This window comes from Galleria mellonella, unplaced genomic scaffold, assembly GCF_026898425.1.
Source record: "Galleria mellonella isolate WM207_F2 unplaced genomic scaffold, CSIRO_AGI_GalMel_v1 utg21, whole genome shotgun sequence".
Lineage (NCBI taxonomy): Eukaryota > Metazoa > Arthropoda > Insecta > Lepidoptera > Pyralidae > Galleria > Galleria mellonella.
In genome coordinates this window covers 2,396,478-2,421,041 of record NW_026442037.1, presented here as the reverse complement: position 1 = coordinate 2,421,041, position 24,564 = coordinate 2,396,478, and the positions used below count along the sequence as shown (strand labels likewise).

The 24,564-nt window shown below is 31.9% G+C and overlaps 1 protein-coding gene across 9 annotated transcripts in view; it reads left to right on the top strand.

Moving 5' to 3' along the window:
* The window catches only part of LOC113509955 (protein sprint), a 365,904-nt gene that overhangs the window by 175,414 nt on the left and 165,926 nt on the right, over positions 1 to 24,564 (top strand). Inside the window, exon 1 of one of the 9 annotated variants that reach the window (XM_052894343.1) lies at positions 2,448 to 2,631. The exons of 7 other annotated variants lie outside the window; for them this stretch is intronic. The gene's annotated coding sequence lies outside the window, so the exon portion shown is untranslated. Of the gene's footprint in view, positions 1 to 2,447; positions 2,773 to 24,564 lie in introns of those variants that run through there. One more of the 9 variants, XM_052894342.1, reaches the window with a different exon arrangement.

The following is a 24,564-nucleotide window of genomic DNA, read 5'->3' as shown; positions in this document are numbered from 1 at the left end:
GTCAGTTAGGTAATCATTATGCATTGACATCATAAAAGAATTAAACAGTATGGTTTTCAATGGAAACTGCACAGACATCAACTAGATAAGGTGTATCAATGAGGTTGTTATGCCCTAATACTAATAGTTCTCTTCCTTTAAATTAAAAAGGTCAAGAAGCTTTCTACTTCCTACTGATGGAAAATGGTAACCGACACCTACAGACATCACACAATGTACTATGATATTCTTAAGACTCCTCACGCATTGCCATTCCTGAGGACTACTGTGTTATGCCTCCATACCCTGTAATTTCACTGTCATTTTCCGAAATAGAGCTATGTCAGCACAGCTACTTCATGGACGAAATCCGATTGGATCAAAAGTACCTATGCAGACGATCTTTGTACAAAACCACCCTCTCATGTTATCCAGCAATTTCCCTATCTTATTTCACCCTTCAAAAAAGAGTTTACCTTCATTTTTAGCAGTCGGGTAAAAACTATGTATTTCCATATTGCAATTATTTCTGTTTCTGTTATATACCACTAAGGTGATAAACAAGCATACGGCCCACATAATGGTAAGCGGTTACTGTAGCCATGAACGCCTGCAATACCATGGGTATTACGCGTTCGTTGCCGACCCTAAAGAAACCTCTTTACCCCCATTTGAAGAACCTCATGCTGTAGTCTCTTTAGCAAACGTAGGTAGGGAGCTCATTCTTTAACCTAAATGTGTTCATGGAAGAAAACATCTCTTGAAATCGCGTTGTACGCGACCGTTTAAGCTGTAAGGTATGAGGGTGAACTCCCTGATGATGGCGAGCCGTACGATGGTAGAATTCTTGAATTCTAAATTGGTAGAATGGTAGAATTTCTCCGAATTGTACTCACACGAAAGTAGGGTTATACGTCGTTATGAGATTCAAGTGAACCTATTGTGCATTGTCACAGCGCACGCTTTCAGCCCATGTACGGTGACTCGTTCAGTGAAAGTGCTCGAATACCGAATTAATCCGGCTGCGCTATTAATAAAATGTCAAGCGTTAATTAATTCGATTAATGTCTTTGATTTTCTAATCTAATTATGGGGATAACATTGGAATATTTTTAAGCATTTTCGATCAACGCGTAGATGTCGAGGATTTTGAACTTATTACAAGTACTTGGCTTGACTAGGCTCAAAGCAGTTTACGGAATTAGATTCTATAAAGAGATGAATATTGGGAATAATAGACTTGAGGCCCGTCTTCACCTTTCATATATAGTTATTATGAGTTACTAAGATATACTGTACAGTAATGAACGGATGGACGTATGGACAAAATCAATTAAAAGTTCCTTTGTATAATTTCGTTACGGAACTCTAGAGATGATCAAAAATGACCAAATGAACTATATCTCAAATTATTACCTACTGAGTTACTGAATAGATATTGAAGAAAGTTGAAAGCTCACTATACCATCAGGTGGTAGTAGGTACAATATGTAAATAGAAACCACTTGGTTAAAATCACTGGAAGATGTCAGACGGGGTGAGAGCTTCCACTCTTATGTCGTAGATATACCATTTATACGAGTCAAGTGCTTTGCGTCTTTCTTCACCATGCATACGGTCAAGGAATGGAACTCTCTACCTCCTCTCCTTCTTTTTCCATCTAAATCTGTATCATATCGTGATCAATCGCAGGACCCTTCAATAGTCAAACGAGATGTAAATTCGAATCCCATTGGATTGGCTTCTTGTAAAATTTTCACCCTATTACAATAAAGATTCCTAAATGCAGGGTTAATTTTAAAAATTAAATTTTAAAATACTTAAATATTTTGGAAAACTGTGATTAGTAACATACCTAAATTCTATTATCGTACATAATTGAATGCAGTACCTAATATAAAAAAATGGGTACTGATTTATTGTATTTATACAATGTATAATAATGCTATCATCAAGAGTCCTAAATTAATCTACTTTATACATCAGCCTTTAATTGTCCATTGAACATAAGCCTCCCCCTTAGGGAGTTTTACCAGCAGTTGCCACGCTTGGCAGGTGGATTGGCAACCGCAGTCAGGCTTTAGAGACGTTTTAAAAGAGACGCTGCTGCCCATCCCTCGCTCTCCTTAGTCGGCTTTTACGACACCCACGAGAAAGATAGGGGTGGCATATTTTGTTCTATTATTATTTATTTATTTAATCTCACATGAATATTTATCCACAAATGTATACAAACCAGGTGCAAAACCTGTATCTGCCGTAGGCGATGTTGCAATACAATCACGATCGACCTTGTCTATGTCGCTCTCTCTTTCCCGCACCAATGCATTTGTCGAGACAAAATCTTTTTTTTCTGTGATTTTCACAATGACTGATGTATTTGTCATATTTGATGATGCAGGGAAATAGTGTAGGGATAAAAATGCCATAGATGTGGAAATGAAGGGATGTAATTCTGAGCATGCGCCGTGAGTGGGACGAAGACGGCGGACCGTATAGAAAAACGTCAGTTGGCTTTCGGCCGTTCGTGGCGTCATACGTTGCGTCGCATAGTGGAGCGGCTTCCAAAACGTGGTACACATATCAAATTTCACGCGAAAATTTGATATTGTCGTCAATTGTGCATAGTGTTAAAAGTTCACGGCTGCGCCGGTAAATTTGTTATTTCAAATTAATATTGTGCTTCAAGTTATTTTTTTTTTAGTTGCGCTACTGTGTTTTTTCTTTGGCCAGTGATTATCATTTGTTTTGTTTTTTTTTTTGTTGTAAAATAAATACTCTTTGTTGATGTTTGTAAGTACATTTTTAATTATTCTCCTTTTTTAATACTGTATCAGTGATATCATCAACAGAGTTGCTTTATCGATTCTGATAAGCCTTATCTCCTATATGCATTAACAAGTAGTTCACTTTATTTAGGACATACCTATTATTATAAAACCTGTTTACGATAAATGGTAAATGGACATTTAAATACTTGTATTCACAATGTAATAAAGAAATATGTCTGTTGTATATTTTTCCCTCATTGATTCTAGATATTTCATAATTATTACTAAGAAGTGAATTACATTAATTAATATTGCCCTTACAGAAGTTAACTCTTTTCATAGAAAAGCAAAATTAACATATATTCTTACCATTGGCAGGTACTTAATAAGCATTTATTTAATAAATTATTTATTGATCTGTACCGATAAATGGTAGTTACCTGATTTTTCTTAATCCATTGAAGTTAAGAGAAATCAGGCTCCAAGTTTAAGAAAAATCTCGATACGAAGGTCAGAAATTAAATAAAAAATCATTTTCAATCATGTTTGACATTGGTGATAAATCCAAAATAAATCATAACTACCTACCTACCTACTAAGACAGTGATAATGGCCATGCATTACGATGCATCGTCATCACAAACATGAGTTGTTAAAAAATATATATTCACCTACACGGTTATACTTCCCTTCTCGCTTGCCACATCAGTAACAATTCCTCGAAGAGATAAATCGGTAATTTGAATCACCGAAATTGATACTAAACCAACAAACTGCTTTCGTTTTATAACCGCTGATCAATTTAATCGATCAAAATTTGTCCTGTTTTCTTTTAATATTGGGTTTATTTTGGAGTGTATTGAAAAAACTAAGTGCAAAAGATCTCTGTCCTTGCAAACTCCTATTGCAAGAAGTAAGCCTTACAGAGTTCTAAACAGGTGCATAAAAAAACAACCAGTAAGCCAGTAGCAGCATCTACCAGTAAATTAAGGTCCTTTATTTATAGGTTTATTTGATCTTGTGCTTGGATTGTTTACTGAGTCTTACTTATTCTTGCATTTGATTGTAACATCGTCTTTCACGAAATTGTATGAATCAACGATTTATTGAATGAATGAGTATCCTCTATTTGCATTATACGACATAGGAAATAAAACAAAACAACTTATAAATGTAATGATACATTTATATTATATAAGTACATTAATCCGGTTTTAATGCTTAAAGCAATCTTTTCAAGACAATCTTAAGGTAACAGATGATTGAATATTTCAGTACAGCTAGAGATTTTTGGAGATTAATTTAGCCAGGTCATATAATTTCTAAATAATAATATGTTACAAAAGTTTTCACTTAAGTAAATATGCAGTTCAATGTTCATTCACTTTCATCATAAACCTATCCCTTCTTATCGCTAGATTCGTCCCATGTAGAAGAAAGAAGAATTTAAAAACTTTCGATACTGTGTTCTTATTACCAATGGATATCTAGGCATGGGTAATATAGATACCGATCCAATATCTATATTTTGGGTTCCTCTGGACATCGATGACGGTAAAAAGGTCATCACACGTTTCAATATCGCCCATATCGGTCGGATATCTATTTTCGAATATATTAAAAGTCTGTTATCCAGTGTTATTTTGTGTATAACAAACTTTTAGCGTATTCGTTATTGGATCAGATATTATAATCAAAATATATATATATTGCCCATCATTAGGGTATACCAATACTATAGTATGTTCTTAAAATTAAATTTTATATGCATTCATGGATCAAATCCACGAGAAGTTACTTACTTTCACAATTATTCAAATATGACATCCGACTAATTGATACTTGTGATCTGGCGATTGAAACAAATATCAGCTTTCTAATTAAAGCATCAGCCAGAGGTTACAATTTGCTAATGTTTCATCTATATTTTGTATAAATTTCGGTTCTCAGAGTGAGGGTTTTAAACTATCAAGGGTATTCGATCTCTAATGTACTGTGATAATTACAAGTGCATGTTTAAATTGCAGAAATACTTGTTTAAAGCTTAGTTTTAAAGTTAGTAATTATAACAGTAATAGTAGTATTGTTTAATAACTGTTAAGCTACTAATTATGATTATAGTTTAACAATATTTTTTGCACGTAATAAGTTTAAAAGTGGACCATTATTAATACTTGCACTTTTATTTTTTCTTCGAATGTCTATGAATTGGTCATACCAATACTTACAGTACTCACTCAAGGATATACATATGTTCATCTATAAATTTGTAGATTTTTGTCACCTTCAATGAAACTTGTATCTCAAAAGTATAGGACAACAAATATATATATAATATATTTGTTTATATTAACTTATATGCAAAATAAAAGAAAACATATTAGATATCTATCGATCCAATTACAACATGTGAATCGAGACTATCTTATTGTGAATCACCGACTGTATGAAACGCGAAAGACAAAGAAGGGATTTGAATATAAGGAGAGGGGCCCTTGAAATTGATCGTTCGGTACTCCCCAGCCTCTGGTTAACCGAACCCTTGGGTAAGAACCAGGATTACTTAATGCAGTACAAATTTGATTTAATGCTACGAGGACAAAATTGAGGTCTTGTAATATGTTAAGTATATTAATAAGAGAAGATATTCAATATTTTTGTATTCATTTTCATAAAAATGTCTTATGTGCAAAATATTTTAAAATTTCTCAAGTGTGTTCTAATATATAAACATATTTTTCAAACTCCAGCATCAACAGAATTCTCATAAAATATTAATGCACCGTTCCAATAAGGTCAAATGCATTTATTAAAATGTAGATTAAATTTTTAGTAAACTTTTCATTTAACTAGTTAGTTTTTGACTAATTTATTGCAGAGTCTATTTTATTATCAATTCTTGGTCTACTTTTTACTCGTAATTTATTATCTTTCATTTCTTTAGGTTTTAAGAAAAGCATTTTTAGTTCATTTATGGTATTTATAGTATTCTTATGCAAAATTTTGTATTTCTGTTTCAGTGTTTTTGTTTAAAACGTTTGCAATGACCTGTCTGTCATTGTATTTATTAAAGTATCTATCTATACCTTTAATATGTAAACAACGTCCTAATAATCTATACAAATGATGTCTTAATATTTACTTATCAGATAAAAACCTCACCAAACAGATAACTAGTGGCGCAAAATACGGTCGGAGATATAGAAACTTATTAGATTTGAACCTAAAAGAAATCCACGCGTGCCTTCGTATTTTTTCGTTTCTATGAGGATTTCCAAAAGTCGTTTCCTTGTGGATGCTTGCTTTACATTTAAAGAAACTCTGTACAAGGATTAAGTACTTTAGATTTTATGGTTCTGAAGATCTCGTGATAGCTGTTTCACTTCAATTGGATTTTATTTGGACACAATTTCAATTAGATACAACTGCATTTTTTTAGTATTTTTATACATCTAATTGCTAATCTTAATATTAAGAGCATTTTGGCAAATATCGTTAATATATAAAGCTCACAAAACAACTTAAACCGTTAGATTTTTGTCAACAGATTGGCGTTTCAAATTTAAAATTCTTTTTGATTTTGTATCAAGAATTAGATTTTGTAATAAGAAACAATCATTAAAGCTTAGAAATTTTTCAATGCTTGAAGCATTATAACGATATGATTAACATTTCAATATCGTTTTGAAATATGCCAAAAGCCAAGTATCTTATAAAAGAAATGTTTATCTACAAAAATATCTCTACATTTCAATCAATTCATCTGGTTTACAGTTTGTTGACATATCATACTACTAATGAAGTGATGTAATAACGAATCTATTTTGAATTCGTTTACTATCACCAAAATGAGAACAGGTCGGGCGAAATCGTTAGCGCGTGCCGCGTGCTTTTAATATGGTATCAGCAGAACTCAACGGGCCATTGGAGCCATAATTTGGAATTGTAATGGCTCAGCCCCTTTTTTTTTCCAACGGTTTCATTGTTGTGCCCATAGGGTGTGGGACTGGGTCGTTGACATTGGCCTTCCCCTTTCGATTTTTGGATTTGCTCGCGATATTTTTCATCGCGCGTCCAACAAATAATACATCATTTTCTAATCTCATTTTATTGTATTGAGTTGCTATAAGTAATCCATCGCATCGGGAATACGAGGCGTTTTTATTGTGTCATTCATTTTATGTTTCTGTTTTTAGATTAAGAGGATTATGTTGTATGAAATAAATGATATATTTAGGATAATTATTTTTTGTCGATATATTAAAGAGTAGGTATCAGTAATTCTCTAAATTATTGAAATAAATTTTTATACATATTTATATGCATTGCAAGGAGTCAATAGATGCAGGTGGCTCAAGACCGTTTATTTTATAACAGTCTATGAGGGAGGCTTATGTCCAGCAGTGGACGGATAATGGCTGATAATAAATGATGATGATTGTATTATTTTCAAGGTGTTAATCTAGTGATAACTAATTCTTTAATAGATTAACGGACAATAGTTTTTAATTACTTAAATAAATTATTATAAGTAAATATTATATTTTAAATGTATTACATTTATAACAAATAATTTATCAATAAATAAACAAACAATAATAATTTTACAAATAACTATGGGTTTGTAAAATATTTACAAATTCTAATATTCAAAAATAATTATATTAAATATGCATATGTGCAGCAAATATAATTTAATATATGTATAAATTTTCAATAAACAGTCACAGATTAAAATATTTTTAAATAAGTAAATAAATGTCTTGCCAAAAATATGTAAATAAATTTAATACCTATGTTTTTGTATGAATTTGACTTTTAAATTATTCAATACTACGTGTAAATAAAACCTGTTAAATATCAATTATTGGTAATAAATATAGATAAGTAATAAAAATAAATGTCACACATTTACACCGATCGATTGAACTTTAACCTAAGACACCTGTGTATAAGGAACTTAACAGCGAACAGTGTCCTGGCACAACTCAGAATACTAAGACCCAAACAAATTAAAAAAAAACCGATTACTAAATTGGCCCGGTCAGGAATCGAACCCGGAACCTTGTTACGCAAAGCAGTGTGCCCACCGTCGCGCCCCGAAGGTCCTCAAATAAGTACATCTTTTATCATCTTTTTTGTTCGCTACAGAAAGCTTTTTTTTGCATTCTCTTGTCGACCTTTCTAACAGTTAACTTACCATAATTGGACCGTTGGTATTTGTATCATCGTATGTATGTACGTACGCTTTTTAGCGAATGAAAACAATGCCTCGAGTGTGGCATTACCGTTAGATACCTTTGACTAACGTTGTAATAAATACTTGAAATTATGTTAACGTTTACAATGTGTGGTTATATATATATATATATATATATATATATATATATATATATATATATATATATATATATATATATATATATATATATATATATATATATATAATTAGATAGATAGGCATTTTAAGTTTTTTTTCTAAAACAACATAAAATTGCAAACAAGCTGACGGCCCACCTGATGGATAGTGGTAACCATCGCCTACAGACATGGGCAGTACCATGGACATAACAGAGTATACTGTTTCGCCCATGATACCCCCCATGCGTTGCCATTCCTGAGGACTCAGGTGTTATTCCTCTGTACCCAGTAAATTCACGCCATATCCCACCCTTCAAACCGAAACACAGCCATGCAAAAGTGCCTTAAAATATTTATATTATGCATTTTTTTCTGTGCGTACACAACGCAATATCTTCGGCAATTTTGTTCCGAATTTAATGATTATTTTTTTTAGTCGAAACAGTTTATTTTTATATTTAAAGTTGTACAAGACTATATATTTAATTTATTAGAATTTATTCCTTTTAAGTAGCACCTATAAAATTCATATTCATAATTGCTTTCTATTTTTTAATTAAAATGTAATATTTTTTCTTTACTTGTTTTTGCTTCTTATCGCGAAATGTTTGGAAAGATAAAGAACATAGGTTACTTTTAATCCCGGCCAATCCCTATATTCCGGTCAGGCAGACGAAGTCGCGGTTAAAAACCAGTATATAATAATATATAAATAGGCATGTATTAAAAAAAAAACGGTATCATCAGATAGGCACATTCATAAAAATCGCCAGACGGCATTACAAAGAGCGATACCAATAAAAACTTCGCTACCATACTTGGCTAATTGAATTCAGACATTCTAAGAACTTGCACGCATTATACCAACCGCTGACTACAAAGGGTTAAGTTAGCCCACTATGTTTGGACCTAGGTGGCGATTCATCCAATTTATCAGAAATAATTAAAATATAATAATTAATGCTCCTTTCCACTCAGGGTTTGCTGGAAGAGAACTCTTACAGAGTTAAGCTCGCCTGTTGTACATCTTTATTTTATATATATTATATGTTGTAATTTTTTGTGTACAATAAAGAATAAAATAAAATAATAATAAAATATATTCCTTATAAAAATTCCAAATTTAATTTTGACAAAATTGTAGAATATCTTATCGAAAGTCTGTTAAAAATTATTTATTTATTTATTTATTCATAGGAAAACCAGGGCTACACTAGAGCAAAATATGTATCTTAATATAAACTATATATCGTTATCATCATCATATCAGCCTTTAACTGTTCACTGCTGAACATAAGTCTCCACGTAGGGGTTTTTTTTAATGGGTTAAATGGTATGGTAACCCCGCCTGCGCTAACGGGATTCGCTGGCGGAGCACCAGTGAAGGGGTGATAGATGAGAATAAAAACAAGCCAGTTAGCCCATCATGATGAATTCAACAGGAATAAACCATGATATTTTCAAGGAAAACCGCGAGGAGGTCGACCTGGTTGGGTATATTGCTAGCAATGGGATTCTCAGTCTCCATTACTAACAATCCCTTTCCCCCCCACGTAGGGGGTTTTGCCAGTACTAGTAGCGCAAATTAAACAAGTATTAATAAAATATTAGTCTTCGTCAATTGTAATGGGATCAATATATAACAAGAGATTAAATTTGATAATAGTTAAAGTAACTGCAATTAGTAAAAGATATAATGTTTTGTTATCAATGTAAAGTTACTTTTCATGTTAGATTAGACATAGTTATTTTTTTCACTGATGGGCTAATGGTCTAGTCGTATTTCAGGGAGCAGATAGTATCGACGAAATATTTTCTCAAAGGACACATAACGAAATATTTTCAACGCAACATCATATAGTTAAATATAGCAATCCTAAGATGTATAACAACAAGTTTAAAAATATTGCAAAGTCAACGAATGTAGTTGACACAGAAGCTCTCTCTATGATGAAATATAGAGACCTATATTCAATGGAATATTAGATAGATTAATAATAATGTTTATTCAAGATTTATCATAATAATAATAGTTAAATAAAAATAAAAACAGTTTATAAACGTTTCACAAGTTTGCCTCTATAAAAATTAAATGTGTGTGTGTGTGTGTGTGTTAGTCCTATTATGTGTTATATATATATGCCTTAGTATAAAAGTGTTCTAAAAGAAAGAGGAGTGGGGAGGCGTGCAGTCCCAGCATAGAATGGGCCACCCCTTCCTTTCCCGTGGACGTCATAACAGGCAACTAAGACTTACTGGTCGAGAGATGTACAGCAGCGTCACTCTTAAAACATCACCAAAAGCCTAATTGCGGTTGCCAACTCGCCAGCTAAGCGCGCAACTACTGGCTAAACCCTCTTGTAGGGAAAGCTCATGTGTAGCAGTGGATGATATTAAATTAACGGCTAATATGAATGAATGGAATAGTTAAAAAAAAAGAAGAAATATTAAAATAAATTTTAATTTTTTCCTCTCTTATACTCATAAATAGTGACCTCTTCCAATACCAAGGAAACTTGACAGTAACACATTGTATTCTTACTGACTAAATTAAATGTGTGTGTGTGTTTTGTATGTATGCGTGTGTGTGCATATGTATGTGTGTATATATATATGTATGTATATGATTATCCATGTGTTTGTGTATTTACCTTTATAGTTGTTAATATATAAATTAAATATTATTTTGTTGTATAAATTCTATTGTGTTTACACACTTGTTTGTCTGTGTGTTTATGTTTTGATCATGCTGTGTACGCATATTTCTGGAAGGTTAGCTTGAACATTATTGTACTGTACAAATTAAGAGAAGTAACATTGTTAGTTCTCTGTAATGTGAAATAAAATAAAATAAAAAAAAAAAAAAAACATTTATCAACTTTTATATTACCCAATAAAATATCCAAACATTTGAGTGGGCGATTCGTCCTTTCGCATAAATATGTTTCGGATGAGACGCCACCAAGCCCATGTTCGATATAAGGGACTCTAAACAATGGCCCCGTTGCTTTCCGGTCTCTGGCTGCATTAGCAAATGTTCCGGTGTGTATAAGTAGGTAATTAAAAAGCCATGAGCAACACAAGCAAATGGCGTGCATCGTAATTAGTAATATTAGCGAATACATTCAGCCACTAACGTTTTCAGAGATCGTAAAGTTTAATAGGTCATGCAAATGCATTATTTTCAGCATTATATGTTATGATCGTGTTAATTGTTATCTATTATTAAGTTTTATTATACTTACTACTAGGAATTTTATAGTTTTTTTTATGGGTAAAAATGGTATGGTTACCCCGGCTGCGCTAACGGGATACGCTGGCGGAGCACCAGTGTAGGGTGATAGATGAGAATGAAAACAGGCCAGTTAGCCCATTATGATGAATTCATCAGGAATTAACCACGATAGTTTCCAGGGAGAACCGCGAGGAGGTCGACCTGGTTGGGTATATTGCTAGCAATGGGATTCCCAGTCTCCAGTACTAACAATCTCTTCCCCCCCCCCCCCCCCCGGAATTTTATGGTTTGTTTTATGTAGTCTAGGGCAGCTGTGACAGCTGACATTTTTTATACATAATATTGAGTTTAGCAAACACTTTTGAACTGTTATAAAGGAATTGACAGTTTTTTTTATTTTATCTTTATTTTTTTTGTTACGTAATATTCACATAGTTAATAAAATAAATATTTAATTCGATTGTATATTTTTATATTGTAACCTTACTTAGAATTCCGTCATTTATAAACCGATTTGGAAATTAAATCTGAGGTGGATGAAAATGGAATGGCACCCTGCCTGCGCTATCGATTTACGCTGGCGAATCACCAGTGAAGGATGATAAGATGATAGGTGAGGATAAAACATGCCAGTCAGCATATCGTGATGAATTCATCAAAAATGGATCACGATAGTTTCTTTAGGGAACCATTTGGAGGTCGACCTTCTCGGATATAGTAATAGTAATGGTCATTTTAGATCTCATTACTAACAATCCCTTTCCCACCAAATTATGTCTACCTCATATTAAATTTGTGGTCTAAAATAAATGTAAATGCTAAGTATAAATTCTATCAGGGAACTAAGTTTGGACACCATTGGTTAGCGTCAATAACAACCGGCGCAGGTCAATCTCTAGGGGCATTGCACCATGGATGGAATGCGACCGATCGTGCTTACGAAATGCCATGACTCCGCAACTGTTTACAGTGGAATACGTAATAGTTTCACATATTTATAAAGAAATTCGTATATAATCTATACTAATATAATACAATATATATATATATATATATATATATATATATATATATATATATATATATATATATATATATATATATATATATATATATATATGTATTCGAAGTAAGTCGAAACCATTAAATACTTTTTACGACAGTGAACTTAAATGTTTTTCTTTAAGAAATGTCCGTCGAAAAACAAATATCTCAAGATAGTAGTCCACAAAAACCGACTCCAATTGTAGCAAAATTTGACTATTTGATTTAAAAGCTAAACCACTGAACTGATATTGATAAATGTTCCATGACACCAATAAATATTTTCTTTCAGATAAAGTAGAATTTCCCAAATCGTATCAGAACTAATGGAGTTTTTCATCAGGGCGAGTACAAAAGGTCGCAGTGTCACAGGTTTTACTGTCTGAAAAAGCCTGTCTTTTAATAATAAATACCATCAGGTGAGTTGCACGTTCGTTTGCATACACATATGTGTGGTGCATTAACCTAACACAGCGGGGAAGGGATTGTTAGTAATGGGGAAGTTAGTCCCCGTTGCTATCAATATACTCTATCAGGTCGATCTCCTTGCAGTCCTCCTTAGAAACTATCGTGATTAATTTATCATTGAATTCGTTACAATGGGCTAACTGACTTGCCTTTTCATCCTCACCTATCATCTCTCACTGGTACCCCGCTAGTGTATACCGATAGCGCAGGCGGGGTTACCATGTCATTTTCGCCCATAAAAAAACCTAACACAGGAGTTGTTATAAAAAAATAAAAACATGTAGATTTACTAATTGGATCAATATTGAATTTAAAATGATCTAGTAACAGATACTTATACATTACTGATAATCTACTAAATATTCAAGGATTTGATAATTATATATCTAATACCTAATCAACTTACATATAACACTTCTATTACTATTAATTAAATACACATTTAAATGGTTTCAATTAAAATAATCGACCACATTGAAGAGACGAAGGCCAAAATGCGTCATATAATATGTCGACACATCTTACATTACATTAATTAAACACAATGGCAACACGCAAAATTATTTTTGGCTGTTAATTTATCTTAAGACATTGCTTAAATGTTTTTTTTTAATTTTTTAAACTGCTGTGACTCAACGCTGATGGTACAGATAAAAAAAAATATGTACTTTAATAAACTTTAAATATATTGAAGTTGAGTTTTCGAAAACATTTTTTTTTTATAAATAATAGTTATTTTAATTGTAACAATATTTATGTGAGGGTAACACAGCTGTATTCGATAGGGTTAAACTTGATGTAATAAAAAGAAAAAAACAAAGCAAAGGCGAAGACATATATATATATCATACATACAAAAGAAAATATGTGTAACGTAACTACATAAATTACGTTTGATTATTTTATGGAACAAAAATTGCATTGTTATAGCGAAAAGGTTTTCCTATGAATATAATAATACTTTTAATATTGGGATCGAGTTTTTGATTACCGTGAGAAACATGCTAATTACTATAAGTAATGACTTAGTATACCTACTATTTCCTCCATTGATTCGCGTAAGATAAGAAATGAACGGAACAATTTGCAATACTATTAACGGAATATATACGTACTAAAAGAGACCTATAGTGTAATATATAATTGCTCTCCAATGTCATATAAATAACTGTTCTCATACTACTTTTTAGTATTACAAATGTATAAAAGATACGAGTACCGATCTAATATTATTTAATACAATATAAATTAGAAAAAATAAAGATTTTAGAAGTAGATAATTACGTTCAAGCATTATCATCGAATCAATTTAAGCACACTACCACTTAATAAATAACTCATCTAATAGAGCTATATAAAATTCTATTACATTCCAACATCCATCAAAAATACATAACAATAAAAAAAAACTAATAATTCGCGATAAAGACTCATCTTTCGGCAGCCAAATGTGACGGAATTAGATCCTGATATAAATGTGGGGTTATAAACCTATGATGTCTCATTTACGATCCAACGCCTCCCAGTCGCGGCACATCACTCAAAAATACTTAAATCCAAAACTCTACTCTTATCTCCTGTACCCCACTTGAAGCATTAGAGAGTGATGGCAGCAATTCGTCATGTCCCCCAAGTGACCTACTTGCATTGGGGGTTGGTGCAAATTTCTTTTTTTTTACAATAAAATATCGCTCCCGAATCAACATTAGCAGACGTCCCCTGCAAAGAAATCAATCGGTTTCACGTAGTGTCACATTTTTATTGCATTATTTGCTGTCGTTGAAGGGTGGGCATTTGTAGCTGTTACTAAGCAAATATTTTCCAGAAATTCGCTTATTAACTGAACATTTTGCCAGTTAAATTTTTCACTTTTCAAGGCGTGCAAAATATATTAATGACGGCTATCTCGAGCGGATTTGAAACATTTTTTAGGCTCCTTAATCTTTCTACTTCAAGCTCTCCTGCGATTGATTAATGACTTCAGAAAGGAACACTTCAAAGCTCGGACGAAAGCGCACTCTGTGATGCTTGTTATATGTTGTTAAAAACATTTAGAGTTCATAGGCTAATTTCATCGCTCATCTACGATGTAAAATGAAAGTTGTTGATATGTTCTCGATAAATACGTGTACGCATGTGGGAATTTTCGTTTCTTATTTTCTTCGCATCGTTTTGTAAAGTTGAACACCATGTTTCTAATTAGATTCATCGTAATAATTAACTATTTTAGCTGTTATTACGAGTTGTTTATTTAAAGTTTCAGTGAAAAGACTGATATAATAGCTATCACTTCCATCGTTATAGTGTAATTTGTCATCGCATAGTAATTTCACAAAGTAAGCTCTTCAACTGATCTATTATTAGAAAGTGATTCTGGTTGTATAAGAGAAGTTAAATTGAGATGAAATTGAAAACTTTCTTAATATTTGCAATTGTTAGCTCATTAGTAACAACTATATTTTGGTCTACAATAGAATTTACAAATGTTACGACATTTATCTTAGCTGTAAGCATGCAACTTGCATCTGGTTATGTTTAAGCAATTTATCAATAAGATCTGTCACTGTATAAATACATAATGTCGATTCGTCATTATCATCATATCAACCTTTAACTGTATATTGCTGAACATAAGCCTCTCCAAGAGGGTTTTGCCAATTGTTGCCACACATGGCAGGCGGACTGGCAACCGCAGTTAGGTTTTAAAGATGTTTTAAGAGTGCCACAATGTCGTTTAATTGCATCGTTTAATTATTATGCTCATACCTATTTTATCTTACATCGTATCCCTTGCATAATAGATATAATAAATTAGATAATTAAAAAATATTTTTTAATTTTATTAAAAAAAATAATTTAACAATTACAATAATGTCATAAGGATTGTATTATTGTCATCATTGTGACTAGTGTAAAAAGTGACGTAATTTTATTGTATTTCAGTTTACGTGTATTACTATATATTTCTTTATTGCTGGTTTGTTATCATTAGGTAATAATACTTAAATATTACATACCTAATACATTAACATTGTAAGCAAACGAAGCAATATCTGTGGCCACTTCATTCACTTAATGTAAAGATACAGCAATTTAATGACCTCTAATAATTATAGATGTTACACAAAACGATTGTGTTGGCTTAGTTAATGCTGTATAAAGTAAACCTTTAATTAATTTTCTCCATTGTATCGTATAATGTGTGCAAATCCCACAACATGTAACAAGTTATTTGTATTCAAAACACAGGCAAGCGCTTCTTCGAAGTCCACATCTAAGACAATGTTCAATTTATGTTCAAGATTATCTTTATTAGTCATTCTATTTTTATATATGTCACTTCTGGTACATCTGCGGGCTTTGCTGTTAAAAAAATTATACATGATGTATAAGTGTGTGTGAAGATGAAATGGTAACCTCGCCTGCGCTATCGGTACTCTGGTAAAGTATCAATGAAGTATGATAGGTGAGGATGAAGGCAGGCCATTTGGATCATAGTGACCAACTTAACAATAATTAACCTGTATGGTCTTCAGGGGGAACCGCGTGGAGGTCGACGTGATAGGGTGTATTACTAGCAATGGGCCTGTTAAACCTCATTAGTAACAATCCCTTTCCCCCCGAGTTTATTAGTTACCTTATAGTGTCTTTAACCAGATAAGAGACTACAGCATGGGGTTCTTCAAAAGGGGGGTAAAGAGGTTTCTTCAGGGTCGGCAACGCGCGCGTAATACCTCTGGTATTGCAGACGTTCATAGGCTACGGTAACCGCTTACTATCAGGTGGACCGTATGCTTGTTTGCCACCTCAGTGGTATAAAAAAAAACCAATCACTATGGAATATGGTTAACATGTATTATGGAATGGAGAAGTATACTGACAACTTTTACGCCGGTCAATAAACATATCCCGGTCACACAGACGAAGTTCCGGATAAAAGGTAGTCTAATATAAAACTAATAAAAAAGAAACTGACTTTAAATAGATTGAGATTGTTACATTGTTCGTGAAAATAGAACGTAATTTAATAGATGAAAGTTTATAAGTAAGTCGTGATATAGTTCTAAAAATATTTTATTATTGTTCTAATAATTAATTTATAGTGTGTAAAAAAATGTTTTTGTACTACCGGCATAGAATGGACCATCCCTTCCTTGCCTGCAGGTGTCGTAAGAGGCTACTAAAGGAACTTAATGGTAGAGGTATTGGTAGCAGCATACAGCATTAAAACATCTCTAAAAGCCTAACTGCCAGCTCTCCTATCAAGTGTGACAACTACTAGTAAAACTGGGGAGTTTTGTTAGTCGTTGCCATGCTTGGCAACTATTGACACCCCAAGGGGAAGGCTTATATTCAGCAATACAGTTCACGGCTGAAATGATGATGTAAAAAAATAAAATATACCTATCACCGTTTTATGAATTGTTAACTTTAAAATACTCGATAGTTTTCTCTAACAACATTTACGATATTCATTGACAACCAAGCGTGTATCGTTTGCTTGTGTCAACTTGCAGTATTTGCTTGGCTCAAAACATGAACTGCATTTCAATGTCTTTCCTCAGTTAAATGGGGAATCTGTTTTCTACATTCACATACAAAGAAGTAAAGTATTTAAACTATCATTGTTTATTCAAAAATCGTAATTTAAATATGTATTTCGTACTAAAGTAATGCATTTCAAACGTTTTACTTCGTTAACAAGTTTTATATTTGCATTTGACAGTTACTAATTTGATTGAATAAATGTATTTTCAAAAATGAAAGTGAATAAATTTGAATCAATTCATTTATTATTTTTATATAAAAAATTTGTAAGTATTATAATAATCTATCTGTCCACAGCACAGTTATTAAAAAGAATAGAGGTTATAAATATTTATTTAGTACTTAAATGTGATATTACTATATTGTGTTCATACATACATATCTGTCACGCCTGTCTCCCATTAGGGTAGGCAGAAACAATGGAACGTCAAATGCCTCGATTCAAACAAACCTCTTTCGCTTCTTCCACATTCGTCAATCTTTTCATACACGCTCGCCGGTTACGGGTGCTTTTAATTTGGCCCTTCTTCAGCACATCGCCTATTTGGTCGGCATACGTCCATCTAAGTCGGCCCCTACCGACATCTCGATTCATTCTTGCTCGATAAATCTCTTTCGTAATTCTTCTTTCATCCATCCTCTCCAAATGGCATATTAAGATAGTGTTCAATCTTAATAATTGTATTGCCTACCTTTAACGATAGCGATTAACCTACCTGATAAAAATTCCCAACGGTATTTTTTATATAAACTTTCTTTTGTACAAACTTTTTTTCATTCAACCCTTTCAAAGGATTAATTTAAAAATACTTATTTATTTACTTATATAATGTTACCTTTCTAACATTTCATGCTTATTATATCCTTCTTTTTAAACTTTTCATTATCTATTCTTTGCTCAGCATTAGAGATTAGATGAAAAGATAATCCAAGATTTATTATTCCATTTGATTATGACTTTGTAAATATAAAGAAAGCCATGTGTGCTTCGCCATAGAATGGGCCACCCCTCCCTTTCCTGTGTCATAAGAGGCGACTAAGGGAGCGCAAGGAATGGGCAGCAGCGTCTCCCTTAAAACATCTTAAAAAGCCTAACTGTGGTTGCCAACCTGCCTTCCAAGCGTGGCAAAGACTGGCAAAATTCCCCTTATGGGGAAGACTTATATTCAGCAGTGACAGTTAACGGCTGAAATAATAAACAAAAAAATGTAAAAAGTACAAGTGTTTCTACAATAATATCAATGTATTTGAAATTCTCCTAAATACTTATACATACTTTAAAGCGCAGCTCTTAAATGGATAAATAGATAGACTTATACTTACTAATACGGGCTTTATTTTAGAGTATTTTTGATTTGACGTTGTAAATAAAATTTCTATCATTCACATCTATCATCTATTTCTATCATCTTCAATGTCTATCACTCAATTGCGTGTCTATAGACAACTAGTTTGCTATTCACGGTAATATTACTTCATCGGAGCTTGCTACCATCAGCCCGCTTTGTATGCACAGCGTGATTTGCATCTCAATGTTTTGAAATATTTAAATCCATTGCATTTTACGTGAATTGCATATCCACTTGGTTGTAATCCATAATATTTTTTGTTTATTTAAATTGTGACGGTTTTTCGTTTATTTAATTATAAAAGACTAACGAATCAGTTTTTTATTCACCTTGTTGTTATTTTATTTGCTAATATTATGCAATATTTTTGCCAATTTTGAATAAATTTTGATATTTTCTATTGTAATGTTAGGATTCATTTCCAGGTTATTACTTTTGTCACAGTTAAAGTAGAACTTATTTTAAATTTTAGATTTCAAAAAGAAGACATTCTTAATTTGACAGTACTTTTTTAGTGTTACACGATTTGCCAATTTTACATCGGATTTAATTATTTTTTAATCTGACTATATTGGTCACATACTAACTTCAACAGCTTACACAAAATTACTTCTTTTAAAATATGACTTGTCTTCTCTTGAAATCCGATCTACATAAGTTATTCAACACACATCTCATAAATAATATTAAACACCCTAATTGAGGTGATTAGATAAAACTGTAACAACATAAACACCCATCGTAATAACCATAATACTTCTCACAGCGACAGACACAATTAGAATTTTAAACTTAGAAGTAAAAGGTTTAAAATTGAATGTAAATTTTGGATCTCTCTGCAAGTGTATGATTTCAAACACTCGGACAAAAAATCCTGTTGTTAGTTTGACAGCGGAAATAATACGCTGTCGGATAGTGACCTTGCGGTACTCGAACCAAACTTTTTTTTTGTTGAACACCCGTCACGCACGATTCGACTGTTGATAACATTGGTATGCGTAACGCGGAATTCTCTATTGTAATTTATTTGCAAAGTGTTTGGTTATTCAATAAAATATACTTTGTGAATGGTGATAAAAATAACTGAATGGCAGTAATATTATATTACAAAAACACCAATTTTAATTGGCTAAAGTATTATACATATTTTTTTTTAATATTACGCTGTTTTTTTATTGTTAAAAGTTTTTTAAGCACACATTATATTTTAATGCAATAATTACCTGTTTAAGTTGCGTGTAATTAAATCGAGAAATCTCGACTAGTTTCGGGATCCATTCGTAATCCTTAATCATGAGCGGCTGTTATATTATCAAACGTATGTCTTTATCTATTGAAATATATTTAAATAAAGCTTATGATTTTTTTTTATTTTACTACTTTTCTGGTTTAATCTTTTAAATTCTAATCTATTACATGTACATAGAATTTATTTTAATAGCCTTGTTCTAGATTATCTAAATTAATAATAGAATCAAATCTAAAGACCATAAATCAACGAATTTTTTTTTAATACGAGATTAGCTTGCACTTGATCTTACCACACCTAATGATAAGATCTAAGATGGATCGCACTTACCCAGAAGATACTTTTACATCAGTGACTTAAAGAGTCCCAGATTATATTTCTCCGGAAACAGAAGCAGAAAGTGAAGCCTTTTATAAATTTCATAGTTTGTAGATTTACAAATAACACAGTTTTTTTTGTATTTTGTAATGTATTTTATAGTTTGCAGTTTTTACAAATAACGAGCGATTTAAAATATTCAACTATAGCTAAAATATCATGTACATAATTATGATATCTCATTGAAAGGCTCTCTCTTTTCATTGAAAAGTTTTCTTTTGTCGGTGCAACTAATATATACATCTTCTTTTAGCCAGCTCTATTCCAAGTCACATCTTTGATCTCTCTATAGGACAACACACCTAGTGTTTCCTTTATCTGTCTTATGTAATTATTCCTCAGTCTAAAAGGCTCTATGGATCCTAAATAAGGAACTTTTATTAATAAGCCTATCCTTTTTGGGATCATTATTTATTTAACCATTTGTGACAAGCGGCGTTTATATCAAACCAGTATCAATAATAGAAATGTTGAAGTCGGAACTGCCGCCACAATGTGGCGATTGCCTTCCTTCGCACTTCGTGTGTTGAATATAGATTAGACCTAGTTATAACAATTTATACTTCACCAAGTATTTCATCAACACTTTGATATATTGCCGCATACAACTATATATTGTATTCAGGCAAAACAAAAGACATATGAGAAACTATATTAGATTTCACGATAATATCTTTAAATGCAATGCCAATACTTATTTAGGCTATTGTGAATGATATAACTACACCCAAAAAGTGAAGTATATGCGATTTCTATCTATTATATTCGACAACTATGATTCATTCGTATCTTTTTTTATATCGCCTTAGTGATTTGTTTCAAATTATACCATTATTCTTTTCAGAATTGGTTTAGGTTTTTATAGTTTTATATTATTGTGCTTATTGCTTGATTGTTTTTTTATTATTTATTATTACAATATTCAAAATTACAGAAAAAATTTTCTATTAGTATTCGGAAATAACTTAGGTTTATATAAATGCAATTACATCAGTATATTCTTCTGGTTCATACCTTTATCTCCATCATAATATCGTGATATTCTTAAAAACTTATCTCTTTTCTTTCACATTTCTTTTAATATACAGTCCTTTCTTACTCGTATCTGGATTATTTTTTAAAGTTCTACTTTCGTCCCGACCCATTAAAATCTGTTTACTTCATTCTTGTTTTTTTTTTTTATTTTTATAATAGTGTCACGTTTTTCTGTGTATGTGTGACGTTATTTATGTTAATTGTATTATTTATATCCACCGGCTCCTACTGGAGACGGTTTTAGAATGCGGATGAGTTGATTTTTAGCAACATGATCTGTTACGTGGATCGTGTGATAAACGTATCGGAAACATTAATAACACTGTAGTTTAAAATAAAGATGTAAGAGATTCATATTACTTTTTTATTTTATAATAATCCACAGTTTTTGTGTGAAATAAAATCTTGTAATCTTTTAGTGAGTTTTAATTTGGCGATATTAATAATTATAGCGACTTTTCTCACACCGGTATTTATTTATTTTACATTTTATTGCACCAAGTAATAAAATAATAAATACAGTAAATATTAATGAGAAGTGATACAAAAGACGGCCTTATCGCTAAGCAATCTCTTCCAGATAAGGGTAGAGGACATTGAGAAAAAGACTATGGGTAGATGAAGCACTATCATATAGATACTAATGTTATATGTAAAAACAAATATATACATAAACATACACATATTTAATAGCACATACACTACAGGAGAGAGTGACGGAGGTAAATGAAGAGAGAGTACAGGAAACTACTAGTACTAAAGGGAGAAGTATCTTATGATTCTGATATTGGCTTTAATTTATCATAACATTGATTATTCTAATTAAACCTTTAAAGCAATGATCATCATCATCATATTAGCTGTGAACGGTCTACTGCTGAACATAAGCTTCCTCCTTGGGAGGTTTTGCCCGTAGTTGCCACGCTTAGCAGGCGGATTGCCAACCACAGTCAGGCTTTAGAAAAGGGGCGCTACATCTGTCCATCCGTCGGATCTACGGGATCTATCCGTCGCTGTCCGTTAATTATCTTTTACGACACCCATGGGATAGGAAGGGGTAGCTTATTCTATGCCGGCACCTACACGACAATTAAAGCAATAGTCGTGTATATTTGGTAATAACTTTCTTATTTTACATAATTAATTCGACAAATCAAATACATATTAAATAACTTACATGAAGTTCCTCATATTGTCAAAACATTATATTCGCATCTAAGTAGTGCCAAATATAGAATGACATAAAAAAACTAACAGCACGTGAGCAATGTAACTTTCATTGATACGGCATTAAACGATTATGCACGTAGGAGACCTGTTATGGCCGTAGTAAAGGGGTCAAGGTTTTGTCTGGGTTTCTGTATATGTAAAGCCCCTAAGATAATTTATAAATACTTTAGTACTTTGTCTCATTTACTATAAATTGAATTGAATTAATTGTTGCTAAAGTTAAACACATACTAGCTGTTTTCTGCGGCTTTGGATTTATTTTTCTGGATATACATTTCTTACTACAATCCTATGGTTTTTAAGCAGGTCATAAAAAGCATATTTGCGATCTATCAAGAAGACTATCGCTAAAGATCTGTATAGCAGAAATTACTGTTATGACGACTAACATATTTTAACCCTGTTTCCCACTTACCATTAAGTGTTGTAAGGTCACTATGACCAGCTAAGAACCATATGTTCATCGAAAAAACAAAATTTAAACAAGTCGTTACAAGTCTTTACGTAAACACGTTTTAGAGAATCATCAATTTATTTCCCAACATCTTGGTATTTTCAAGATGTAATCAAGATGTAAATTAATTCATTGAATTTTGATCGTTGTAGGAAATAGTTGCCACGTAAGCTGTTACGTCTAACGCCTCAAAGTATCTTTGATAATTATGTTTTAAAATAATTTGGTAATTACTACAAATCTTGTTTTTTTTTTCGTTATTTTGAAGTACAGTTCAAATAAGAAATCTATCTTATGGTATTCGAACATTGCTGTGATTAAGTTCTGACTTATTTCTTTGTTTTTTCTTTTATTTTTTTTATGATATGAAATATTGCATCCCATAAAAGAATAATGTTATTGTTATAAAATCTCTATTGTACATAATTTACATTCAGCACATTAAAAGATTTCATATACAATAGCGGACTTATTCTTAATGTTTGATTCACATTTATTACCAGAGGGAGACTTTGTACAAAAGTCGATTGCTTGGGTACCTCTGTCCCATTCGTGTTTCAACCGTAAAGCAGTAGTGTTTGCATGGCTGTGTTTCGGTTTGAAGGGTATATTTTAGGACGAAAATATTTTGAAATATTAATTCATGAATACAATAGCAATTTCATGCATAATAGTAGTATTTAAGAAAAATTTACTAGGACAACTGGACACGAAATATATTACAGAATTTGGTATATGGCGTGAATTTACTGGGTACAGAGGAATAACACCTGAGTCCTCAGGAATGACAACACATGGGGGGTATCATGGGCGAAACTGTATACTCTGTTATGTCCATGGTACTGCTCATGTCTATAGGCGACGGTTACCACTTTCCATCAGGTGGGCCGTCAGCTTGTTTGCCATTCTATGTTGTATAAAAATAAAAAAAAATAATTTAATGTTTTGGCAACATTAAATATTATACTAGAATTAAAATAAATTTCTAAATAATTTTTATTTTATATCATTCTTTTTTTTTTTGTTTCATCTAACATATATATTCTAAACAAAATATATCTATTTGTTAATATATTTAATTTATATATTATTTTTGTTGCTTTTTTATTTTCATTCTTTTATTTCTTTTACTGTGTATTATATATATATATATATATATATATATATATATATATATGTTTGTATTGTAATTTGTGTTCTGTAAGTAATGTAAATAAATTATCTATCTATCTAATATTAGCTGTATTCCGCGGGTTCACTCACGTGAATGATTATACAAAGTATTGTACGTGCTAATTATAACCTACTCATGTACCAAATTTTAATGAAATCTATTCACTAGATTATTGCGTGAAAGAGTAACATCCATCCATCGTTGCAAAATTCATCATCATCATCATTTCAACCTTTACCTGTCCACTGCTGGACACGAGCTTCCCCCTATTGGTAGGTTTTGCCAGTAG